This window comes from Urocitellus parryii, chromosome 3 (genome assembly GCF_045843805.1).
Source record: "Urocitellus parryii isolate mUroPar1 chromosome 3, mUroPar1.hap1, whole genome shotgun sequence".
Lineage (NCBI taxonomy): Eukaryota > Metazoa > Chordata > Mammalia > Rodentia > Sciuridae > Urocitellus > Urocitellus parryii.
In genome coordinates, this window is record NC_135533.1 from 216,274,888 (window position 1) to 216,286,225 (window position 11,338).

General features: G+C 47.3%; 1 pseudogene; it reads left to right on the forward strand.

The window, feature by feature from the left end:
* The first annotated feature begins 2,648 nt into the window (after positions 1–2,648).
* On the forward strand, positions 2,649–8,530 carry LOC113193613 (heterogeneous nuclear ribonucleoprotein A/B pseudogene; annotated as a pseudogene).
* Positions 8,531–11,338: the final 2,808 nt, after the last annotated feature.

Sequence of the window (11,338 nt, forward strand, 5' to 3'; positions counted from 1 at the left end):
TGAGTGTCCCAGGGTGAAGCACTGGGTGTCACAGGATGAAGCACTGAGTGTCCCAGGGTGAAGCACTGGGTGTCTCAGGGTGAAACACTGAGTGTCCCAGGGTGAAGCACTGAGTGTCCCAGGGTGAAGCATTGAAGTGTCCCAGGGTGAAGCACTGAGTGTCCCAGGGTGAAGCACTGAGTGTCCCAGGGTGAAGCACTGAGTGTCCCAGGGTGAAGCATTGAAGTGTCCCAGGGTGAAGCACTGAGTGTCCCAGGGTGAAGCACTGAGTTGCAGGGTGAAGCACTGAGTGTCCCAGGGTGAAGCACTGGGTGTCCCAGGATGAAGCACTGGGTGTCCCAGGGTGAAGCACTGGGTGTCTCAAGGTGAAACACTGAGTGTCCCAGGGTGAAGCACTGAGTGTCCCAGGGTGAAGCACTGGGTGTCACAGGATGAAGCACTGAGTGTCACAGGATGAAGCACTGAGTGTCCCAGGGTGAAGCACTGGGTGTCCCAGGATGAAGCACTGGGTGTCCCAGGGTGAAGCACTGGGTGTCTCAAGGTGAAACACTGAGTGTCCCAGGGTGAAGCACTGAGTGTCCCAGGGTGAAGCACTGGGTGTCACAGGATGAAGCACTGAGTGTCCCAGGGTGAAGCACTGGGTGTCTCAGGGTGAAACACTGAGTGTCCCAGGGTGAAGCACTGAGTGTCCCAGGGTGAAGCATTGAAGTGTCCCAGGGTGAAGCACTGAGTGTCCCAGGGTGAAGCACTGAGTGTCCCAGGGTGAAGCATTGAAGTGTCCCAGGGTGAAGCACTGAGTGTCCCAGGGTGAAGCACTGAGTTGCAGGGTGAAGCACTGAGTGTCCCAGGGTGAAGCACTGAGTGTCCCAGGGTGAAGCACTGAGTATCCCAGGGTGAAGCACTGAGTTGCAGGGTGAAGCACTGAGTGTCCCAGGGTGAAGCACTGAGTGTCCCAGGGTGAAGCACTGAGTGTCCCAGGGTGAAGCACTGAGTTGCAGGGTGAAGCACTGAGTGTCTCAAGGTGAAGCACTGAGTGTCCCAGGGTGAAGCACTGGGTGTCTCAGGGTGAAACACTGAGTGTCCCAGGGTGAAGCACTGAGTGTCCCAGGGTGAAGCATTGAAGTGTCCCAGGGTGAAGCACTGAGTGTCCCAGGGTGAAGCACTGAGTGTCCCAGGGTGAAGCACTGAGTGTCCCAGGGTGAAGCATTGAAGTGTCCCAGGGTGAAGCACTGAGTGTCCCAGGGTGAAGCACTGAGTTGCAGGGTGAAGCACTGAGTGTCCCAGGGTGAAGCACTGGGTGTCCCAGGATGAAGCACTGGGTGTCCCAGGGTGAAGCACTGGGTGTCTCAAGGTGAAACACTGAGTGTCCCAGGGTGAAGCACTGAGTGTCCCAGGGTGAAGCACTGGGTGTCACAGGATGAAGCACTGAGTGTCACAGGATGAAGCACTGAGTGTCCCAGGGTGAAGCACTGGGTGTCCCAGGATGAAGCACTGGGTGTCCCAGGGTGAAGCACTGGGTGTCTCAAGGTGAAACACTGAGTGTCCCAGGGTGAAGCACTGAGTGTCCCAGGGTGAAGCACTGGGTGTCACAGGATGAAGCACTGAGTGTCCCAGGGTGAAGCACTGGGTGTCTCAGGGTGAAACACTGAGTGTCCCAGGGTGAAGCACTGAGTGTCCCAGGGTGAAGCATTGAAGTGTCCCAGGGTGAAGCACTGAGTGTCCCAGGGTGAAGCACTGAGTGTCCCAGGGTGAAGCATTGAAGTGTCCCAGGGTGAAGCACTGAGTGTCCCAGGGTGAAGCACTGAGTTGCAGGGTGAAGCACTGAGTGTCCCAGGGTGAAGCACTGAGTGTCCCAGGGTGAAGCACTGAGTATCCCAGGGTGAAGCACTGAGTTGCAGGGTGAAGCACTGAGTGTCCCAGGGTGAAGCACTGAGTGTCCCAGGGTGAAGCACTGAGTGTCCCAGGGTGAAGCACTGAGTTGCAGGGTGAAGCACTGAGTGTCTCAAGGTGAAGCACTGAGTGTCCCAGGGTGAAGCACTGGGTGTCACAGGATGAAGCACTGAGTGTCCCAGGGTGAAGCATTGAAGTGTCCCAGGGTGAAGCATTGAAGTGTCTCAGGGTGAAGCACTGAGTGTCACAGGTTGAAGCACTTTGTAAGAGTCGCACGGGAGGCACTTTGAAGTGCTGCAGGTGCAGCACTCTTAAGTGTGCCAGACCATGGCACTTTGAATTGTCACAGGGTGAGGCACCTGGGGTGAGGCTGTGTAGTGCCTGGAGGGAAGGGACCAAGAGGTGCCAGAGGGGAGAGCCGTGGTGGGGGGGAGAGTTAGGGCAGAGCCCAGAGGGGAGGGCACCAGGAGGTGCCAGATGGAAGGGCAGCGGCGGTGGCGGGTGTCTCAGGCTAAGGCACTTGGAAGTGCCCAGGCTGAGTCACTTAGTTGGAAGTGCCCTGGGTGAGGCTGTGTAGTGCCTGGAGGGAGGGCAGCAGAGTGCCCTGAGGATTGACAGAGGTGCCAGGCCAGCTGGGCGGCTGGCGTGCGTGTTTGGCAGGGCGTGCCTGGGGAGTCACGTCTGTGGGAGGACGGCTGGCCAGGGGGCTACCTGGACGTGCTTGGAGTGCGATGTCAGGTGGGCAGCAGAGGTGCGGGATGGGGGCGACTGCAGGTGAGTCCCTGACTGATGGATTGGGCACAGTTGGGACAAAGGCTCAGCACGTGCCTGGATGGTGTTTCTGGCTGATAAAGTGGCCAGAGAGAACCTGGCCTCTCCCCTGCCTTCCAGCCCCTTTTGCCCCTGGGGGTGTGACAATCCATTCCAGCACTGTTAGTCTATGACCTGAAAAGAATGGTCACTCCTTTTAAGATCTGACAAGTCTCCAATTGGCAAGAGGAGCTTCATCACTGGAAGGAAAGTGGATCTTGCTAAAATAGTATCCCACCCTTCTCCAACCCTGTCTTGGGATAAAATTTTGTTATGTAAATTAAATGCACAGATAACAATCGTCAGGTCTGTTTCACAATTCTAAAAAGACCCCAAAAATTTCAACTGAGTTTCAATCAGAGCACTGTAAGTAACAAAGTATTTCATCTTATTAAAATGGAGTCATTTGTCTAAATTTAAAATTTCATAAAGATTGTTTTCAAATTGTAAATTTAAAAGGCAAGAAAGAGATGTAAAATGTTTTGTGATGGGAAATTAGATATAAGGTTTGTGATGGGAAAAGGAAAGGGAGAAGGTTTGTGTGACAAAAAGTTTCCTGCAAGTGACAAAAAGTTCTGAGGAAGTGATTAAAAAAAAAAAAAAAAAGTCTGAGTAAGTTAAAGGTAAATTTTAAGGGCTGGGATGTGGCTCAAGCGGTAGCGCACTCGCCTGGCATGCATGCGGCCCGGGTTCCATCCTCAGCACCACATACCAACAAAGATGTTGTGTCTGCCGAAAACTAAAAAAATAAATATTAAAATTCTCTCTCTTTAAAAAAAAGATAATTTTCTCGTATTTGTCAGGTTTAATTCTTGGTGAAACTAAGTCTTAAAGAAATTAAGGTGTATTGCTGTTTTAAATTCTTTTTTTTTTTTTTTTTTTTTTTGGTGGTGCTGGGGTTTGAACTCAGGGCTTTGTGCATGTGAAGCAAGCACTCTACCAACTGAGCTATACCCCCAGCCTGTTTTAAATTCTTAAATGATTACTTTGTAACTGGTTAAACAAACAACTGTTATTTAGGTTATAACAATATTGTTGAAACCCAAAATATATGTGACTAGGAATATGTGTGCATCTGAGAAGGTATCTGCCTGAGCTTTGTCCAAGTGTTAAGTAAATGTTTAAAGACCTGCCTTGTGTCTGTGGGCTTTGACTAAGTGGATTTCTGATCACTAACACTGTTTCCTGAATGTATAAGAGATTTAAGGTTATTCTTTGCTTTTCGTTTACCCATACAGACCTGTGATTATTGTTACCGTATACACTGGATTCTAAATTGTATTTTAAAAGTTAAAGATAGTGAAATGTAAAACTTAGGAGAACACTTTGCCAAGTTAGTGCTCTCCAAACTAAAATTGTGTATAACAAAGGTTTCAAATTTGGGGCTCAGTGGCAGAGGCACTGGGTTCAATTCTCAGCACCACATGAAAGTAAAAGTATGGGTCCATTTACAACTAAAAAAAATTTTTTTTAAGTTTCAAATTTGTATAAAAGTAACAAATTTGGTTGATATTTATTCATGTCATTTCATGTTTTATAACTGGCTAAAGTAACCTATTGTCAACAAGTTATATATACAATTTTGTGTTACTCTTCACACTAAATTGGAACTTAAATGCATTTTTTAATATTTATTTTTTAGTTGTAGTTGGATACAATACCTTTAATTTATTTATTTATTTATTTTTATGTGGTGCTGAGGATCGAACCCAGGGCCTTGCCCTGCTAGGAGAGAGCTCTACCACTGAGCCATAACCCCAGTCCCTTAAATGCATTTTTAAAAGATAATAAGGAAGACTGGGGTTGTGGCTCCATGGGAGAGCACTTGCCTAGCATGTATGAGGCACTGAGTTTGATTCCCAGTACCAAAATAAACAAATAAAATAAAGGTATTGTGTCTACCTGCAATTAAATTAAAAAAAAAAAAGATAATAAGGAGATCTTGACCAGTTAAAAGTGACATTGTAAAGCATGGAAGCATTCTGCCACTTTTTCCACAAAAAGAAAATTAAAAGCTCTCTTAGCCTTTCTTTGATTCATATTTCAGATGTAACATTGTATTGTGTTATTTGTCAAGAGCCTGCCTTACCTGAGATAAGGCTCTGCCTCCCACCTTACTCCCTGTTAGAATGGCCCCTAAATAGGCTAGACTTGAACTCATTTAAAGTTGTGTTCAAAAGATTGATTTTTGCTGTGATCTCAGACAGGAGATACAATGTATAACTAAGTAAAGGTTCAAGATCATAAAATTCATTTTTCTTGGTTCATAGCTATTACAAAACTAAATAAGTTTTTGCTCTGTTAATTTCATTTTGTATTTTTCTTGCAGACTTTATAACTGTTGCCTGTTAGTGTTTCCAGAGGTGCAGCTGTTAGGGGAAAAAAAAGTTAATTTGAGATAATAAGCCATTACCTACAGGAGAGATAATATATAATGCTGACTTCCAGTACTAACATTAACCCCAATTAAATAAGAAGGATAACTGTAAAATTATAGATATTAAAGTTATAACCTATTACTCCCTCTTTAAGACTGGCTTTCTGGATGTTTAGAACCAAAAACTTGGAGACCAAAGTCAAGGAAGTAAAAGGGCTGAGGGAAAACTCGGCCAATATTTTGGCCCTTGCCCTCTAAGCTCAGCTGGAACTCAGGGAATAAGGGGACTTCTCCAGACTCTGCTGAGTCACCCGATCTACTCATCAATGAGGTGAGGAAGAGACCCTAGAGAGCAGGAAGCCAACCAGTGCACATTCTGCAAAGAGGAAGTCATTGGAAACAGAAATGTCCCTGATGCTTCCAAGAGAAGCCACATAAGGTCAGCAAGACCTTGACCCATCCTAAGACAGATGGCCCTACTTGGAACTAAGAGGCTTCTCATAAGTCCCCAAGAGTGATCCCTGACAAATCGCAGCTAACTCTTGAGTAGATAGGAACAAGGTCAGTTTTGTCCAACTTGGGCTTAAACCCCTGGCAGTAGAGTATAGCCTGAGCACAGTCTTACATGGACATTTTAGAAAACACAGCTTTTTAAAAACTAAAACTTAAGATGTACATTTGTGTCAGTCTTACCCACAGTAAATAAAGCTAAAGACTATTAAAAAAAAAAAAAAAAAAAAAAAGGTTCTTAGGCTTGGGCTGCAGCTCAGTGGTAGATCATTTGCCTAGCATGTGTGAGGCACTGGGTTCCATCCCCAGTACCACATAAAAACAAATAAAATAAAGGCACACTGTCCATACACAACCTCCAAAAGAACCTAAAAAGAAAAGGGTTCTTATGCAAAAATGCCTAATATAATGATCCCCAATACCCAGTATCTGCCCCTAAGCCAAAATCACTGATGGATGAATGGATTTTTTAAAAAAGTGGTATAAAAAATAATAAAATAATTTTTTTAAAAAGTGGTATAAATACACAATGGAGGGGTGAGGTTGTGGCTCAGTGGTAGAGTGCTCACCTTGTACATGCGAGACCCTGGGTTCGATCCTCAGCACCACATAAAAATAAAATACAGATATTGTGTCTACCTAAAACTAAAAAAGTAAATATTTAAAAACTATATGAATAAAATAAAGGTATTGTGTCCAACTACAACTAAAAAAATAAATATTTTTTAAAAAAACACAATGGAGTTTTATTCAGTATTCAAGAAAAAAAATGAAATCATGTCATTTTCAGGAAAACGGATGGAGTTTGAGAATGTTGTGTTACACTAAATAAGCCAAGTTCAGAAATTCTGTCAAGGGTCCTAGTTTTCTCTCAGATGTGGAAGCAGGAGAGGGACAAGGAAAAGACCTGGAAGTGATGGCCAGGAAATGGAGGGGGAACCAGTGGGTGGAGGAAAGGGACCCCAGAGAAGTAAGAGAGGAGGGAGGGGCCGACACTGACCGAGTCATGGCTACCTGGTGTGCACCTGTGGATGTGGAACAATGAACCAGGCAGGCACCACTAAGAACAGGAGAAACAAAGAAACAAAAGGAAGCTCAGCCCCAAGGGACAATCCAAAAGTGGATACTCCAAGAAGGAGGAGCTTTAGCTTTAAAAAAATATATCATGCCTAGGATAAAGAGTCGATTCTAATCACCTACGTTAAGGCAGAAATTCCAAGATAGTGATTCACATTAGCTGGCGACATTAGCTGGCCTCTCTGTGGCTAGTTCTTATGTATTACACGTCAACACATCACAATTCACTCCACAAGCTTTTGGTGTGTATTTTTTTTTTAAGGTGGATGGTGCTCACTGGTAGACTTCTTGAGCTGCAGGCCCTTGGTGGATCCCAGCACCCAAAAAAAAAAAAAAATGTTTGCAAGGGGATTGGGGGATTCAATGCAACCCTGTCAGGACCACAGGCAGATTGAGGTCTGCAGGCATCTCACTCCTTGTGCAAAGTTTTTCTTAGATACAGAGAAACTTAGCTAAAAAAGAGGGATGTGCACGGAAGGGGCCAAGATCTGCGGCGGGACTGCGGAGGGAGGGCTGGACTGAGCCCAGCCTGCCCTCGGGAGGGGCTGTGAGCTGGCTCTGGCCAGGGTGGGCCAAAGCTGGGTGTCTGGGAGGAGCCAGACCTAACCAGGGCCAGCAGGGCTGGCAGTGGCTCCCCCTAGGAGGCAGGCTGTGAGTCTGGGGGAGCCCCTCCACCTGAGTGTCACCTGGTCACACGGGCCAGGGTAGATTGGGGCTGTCGCTGCTTTCCAGACACAAAGAACAGGGGATTTCTTGGAGGCAATGTTGCCAACTCAGAGCGCCACACCGAAAGCCTCCAGGGACGGTGAACTTATTTGGGGACTAAAAACAAAGAATTCATTACCTTTTTTCTTAAAAAATAAAAATTTAAAAAACCTACAAATTGGGCGGCACCGCGCGAGTCGGGCCGGGGCTGTGGTCGGTGGGTCCTGGTGGCGGCGGCCGAGGCGGCGGGAGCTCCACGGAGCGCTCGGGCGGTGGACACGGGCGAGGTCCCGGCTCGCGAGCTTGAGCGAGGCCGAGCCCGCGGCGCCTTCCGCGGCGGGTGGCGACACGTGGGTCCCGCGGCGGCCTCGGCGGCCCTGCCCTGTCGAAAGCGGCTGAGGAGCAGCCCAGGGGGACCACGGGCGCCCCCGAAAGCCAGTCGCCCGCAGAGGCTGGCCCTGGAGCCGCCGCGGGGTCTGGAGGCGCGACCGCGGCGCCCGGAGCGGGAATCCGATCCGAGCGCGACCAGGTCCACGCCGGCAAGGGCCGGGAAGACCGGGAAAGGTTCGTGGGAGGTCTGAGCTGGGCCTCCAGCCAAGAAGACTTAAAGGACTGTTTTAGTAAATTTGGAGAGGGCCTGGCAATGGCACAGTAAAAGTGGATCCCGACCCTGGACGGCCAAGAGGGCTGGGCGCTCTCCTGCTGAAAGATGCTGCCAGGTGGAGAGAAGGATCCCGGGCTGCACGGCCCGGTCATCCACCCTAAAAAAGCCCGGCTATGAAGAGGGACCCTGTCAAGAAAATCTTTGCAGGGGGTCTGCATCCTGAAGCCACAGAGGAAAGTGGGAGTCCTCTAGAGAGTTTGGGAAACTGAGGACAAGGAGCTTCCAGTGGATCCCAAGTTGGATAAAAGACGGGGTTTTGTTTTTATTGCTCTTAAAGAAGAAGACCCTGTGAAGAAAGTTCTGGAGAAAAAAGTTCTATACCATCAGTGGAAGCAAGTGTGAAATCAGCCCAAAGAAGTCCAGCAGCAGCAGCAGCAGAGGAAACCGCAACAGACTACAGTCAGGGAAATAGGAATTGCGGGAAGAGCCAGCGAACAGGAGGTGGTCATCAGAAGGACTCCAAGCCATACTCAGGCCGCACAGGAGCAGCGGGCTGACTGACCACACTGGCTTTGTTGGATACGGAGTGAACGCAATTATGCCCAAATGTAACTTGGCGAACTTTCTATGGCCTGTCCCATGTGCATCTTACTTAAAATCCACCCCCCTGGAAATCACTCTCCTGCTTACTATTTCCAGAGCTCTAGTTGTTTTAAGCAGCCCGTGGTGTCTCAGGCCAGAGCAGCATTAGGGGTTGATTTTATTACCAGGTGACCTAGAACCAGGTGGAGGGTCTGCCTCCTGCTGCCCCTCTGCAGCCTGCACCTGTGGACCCTGGTTGTAAAGAGTAAAATGTATCTTAGGAAACCAGTGTCACCTTTTCCCCTACCTTTTAATTTTATGTTATTTATGTCTTACATTTCCTGTAATGAAAGTGTTAATTTCACTGTATTTTCTTGCCAAGTCTTGGCTGGGCACTGAATCACGAGCCACCACACACCTTGTAGATTCAAATAGCAATCCTTTATTCCCGAACTCACACCAGCCTCTACAAACACGTTCTACTCCAATCTCCAATATGCCGCAGCCCCAAATCACCTACTCCACGAGGCTTTTGTCCAAATCCCATTTGAATCTCCAATGGGAACAAGCAGCGGGAACACCCTAATCCCAGCAGCAATAATCTTCAACCTCCAACTTCCCTAAAACCCCTATTGTCTTAAACTGGGAACGCCCTAAACTTGTCTTAAACCACAAACGCCTTAAACTCAAGGATCGGGGAAACTTCCTCAAACCTGATCAGCTCTAAACCCGGATCCGCCCTGGTCTTTGAGCAAGGTCACCTTACTAAAGCATACATGCAATGTCCCATCGAATGTCCTCTAAGCAGCATGGGGTACGCTGGCAAGGAAAATTTAATACGTCATTCCTACTTGGCAATGGCCCTCAGCATTTTCTGGTACCTTTTGGGAATCTAATATATTTTGAGGTATTTCACACGTGTCCTGATTTTGCCATGACCTGGATATTGAAGCTATCCAAGCTTTTGAAATAAAAATTTTAACCCCCCCCAAACAAAAACCTACAGATTGTGGCCCCCCCCGACATTCCCTGGTATTTACTCATCTGAGGGAGGATAGAAGAAATGAGAAATAGGCAGGAAGGAGACAGAAAGGAAGATGGGGAAGAGCAATTGGCAGGGAGAGCAGGGGTTGAACCCAGGGGCACTCGGCCACTGAGCCACATCCCAGCCCTATTTTGTATTTTATTTAGAGACAGGGTCTCACTGAGTTGCTTAGCATCTCGTCTCGCAGTGGCTGAGGCTGGCTTTAAACTCGTGATCCTCCTGCCACAGCCTCCTGAGTTGCTGGAATCACAGGCGTGTGCCATCTCACCCGACAGGAAATACAATTTTAATATGAGTGACTTCATACCTTTCTGGACAGTCATTTCTCAAACCCATCTCTCTCTCAGATCTGTCTGTCACTCCCAAATTTCTGAGAAATCTATAAATCTTAGAGTTACTGTAAATTTGCCTACTTATGAAAATTACACTGTGCACTGTTAATTAGCCCACCAAAAATCGGTTAAGAACAGATCAATATTTTTTAAAAAATCAATAATTTAGGGGACTTTCCTATGTCATCACCAGACCATGGAAACCACATCAAAGAATTCTGAAGGGCTGGGGATGTGGCTCAAGCGGTAGCGCGCTCGCCTGGCATGCGTGCGGCCCGGGTTCGATCCTCAGCACCACATACCAACAAAAGATGTTGTGTCCGCCGAGAACTAAAAAATAAATATTAAAAATTCTCAAAAAAAAAAAAGAATTCTGAAAATGACCAGACTGATATCAGCTCTCTATGCCTTCCAGGCCCATCTCTGACCAAGTCTCCTTCCAAAGAAGAGTCTGGAAATGCTGAAAGTGTCACTCTGGAGATGGCCTACATTGTCCCTGGAATGGGATTCCCTGCTCTCCCAAACCAATCTCTTTGCCTCTACTGACCTGAGCTGAAATCCTCCCTCACCTAGATCAAGGACCCTGCTCGTCCTGAATCAGGTGCCCCTAGTCTCTGAGAACTACTCAGGACCTTCTTCCAGTGACATCTCTTCCCCAATTTAAATTCTGCAAATGCTCAATGAAAACTTTTATATGCTGCTAACTATCTTCTGGGAACATTACAGGAACACACTGAAGCCCAAGAATTGCAAGGTCAAGGCCAGCCCGGCAGCTAGCAACATGCTGTCGCAAAATTTAAGAAGGGGTAGCATTGCTGGAGCACAGATCAGGGGCTGAACACCCGGATGCACAAGGCCCTGAGTTTCAGCCTCAGCACCACAGACCCAAATGCATTTTCCTCTTATCTATTGTTCTAGGAAAAGTCAAAGCTAAGGTCACAGAATCAGGCTGTTGGGGGCTAACACAGCACAGAGGGAACTGTGCTGGGTGGTGGAAATGCTCCAAGTCTTGATGGAGCTGATGGTCACAGAATTGCATGCATTTGTGCACACAGATGATGGGGGAGGGTGGACAGGAGGACCAGGAAGGACATTGGGGGCAGTGGGTATGCTCTGTATGATACTCAATGGTGGAGACATATCACTGCAATTTTGTCAAAACTCAGATGCACAACACAAGAATAAGTCCCAGTGAGACTACAAATTGATGATGTGCCCATGTAGGTGTGCCAATTGTAAGGGAGGTACCAGTTCACACTGGGAACTGGAGACGTGCAGGGCACAGATGCAAACTTCCTATACTTTTTCCATTCTCCTCGATCCTAATCTTTCTCTTTAAAAAGAAGTTCTGTTTTTAAAGAAAACTCATCTATTGTACTGTAGATAAATTATGCCTCAGTTAATGA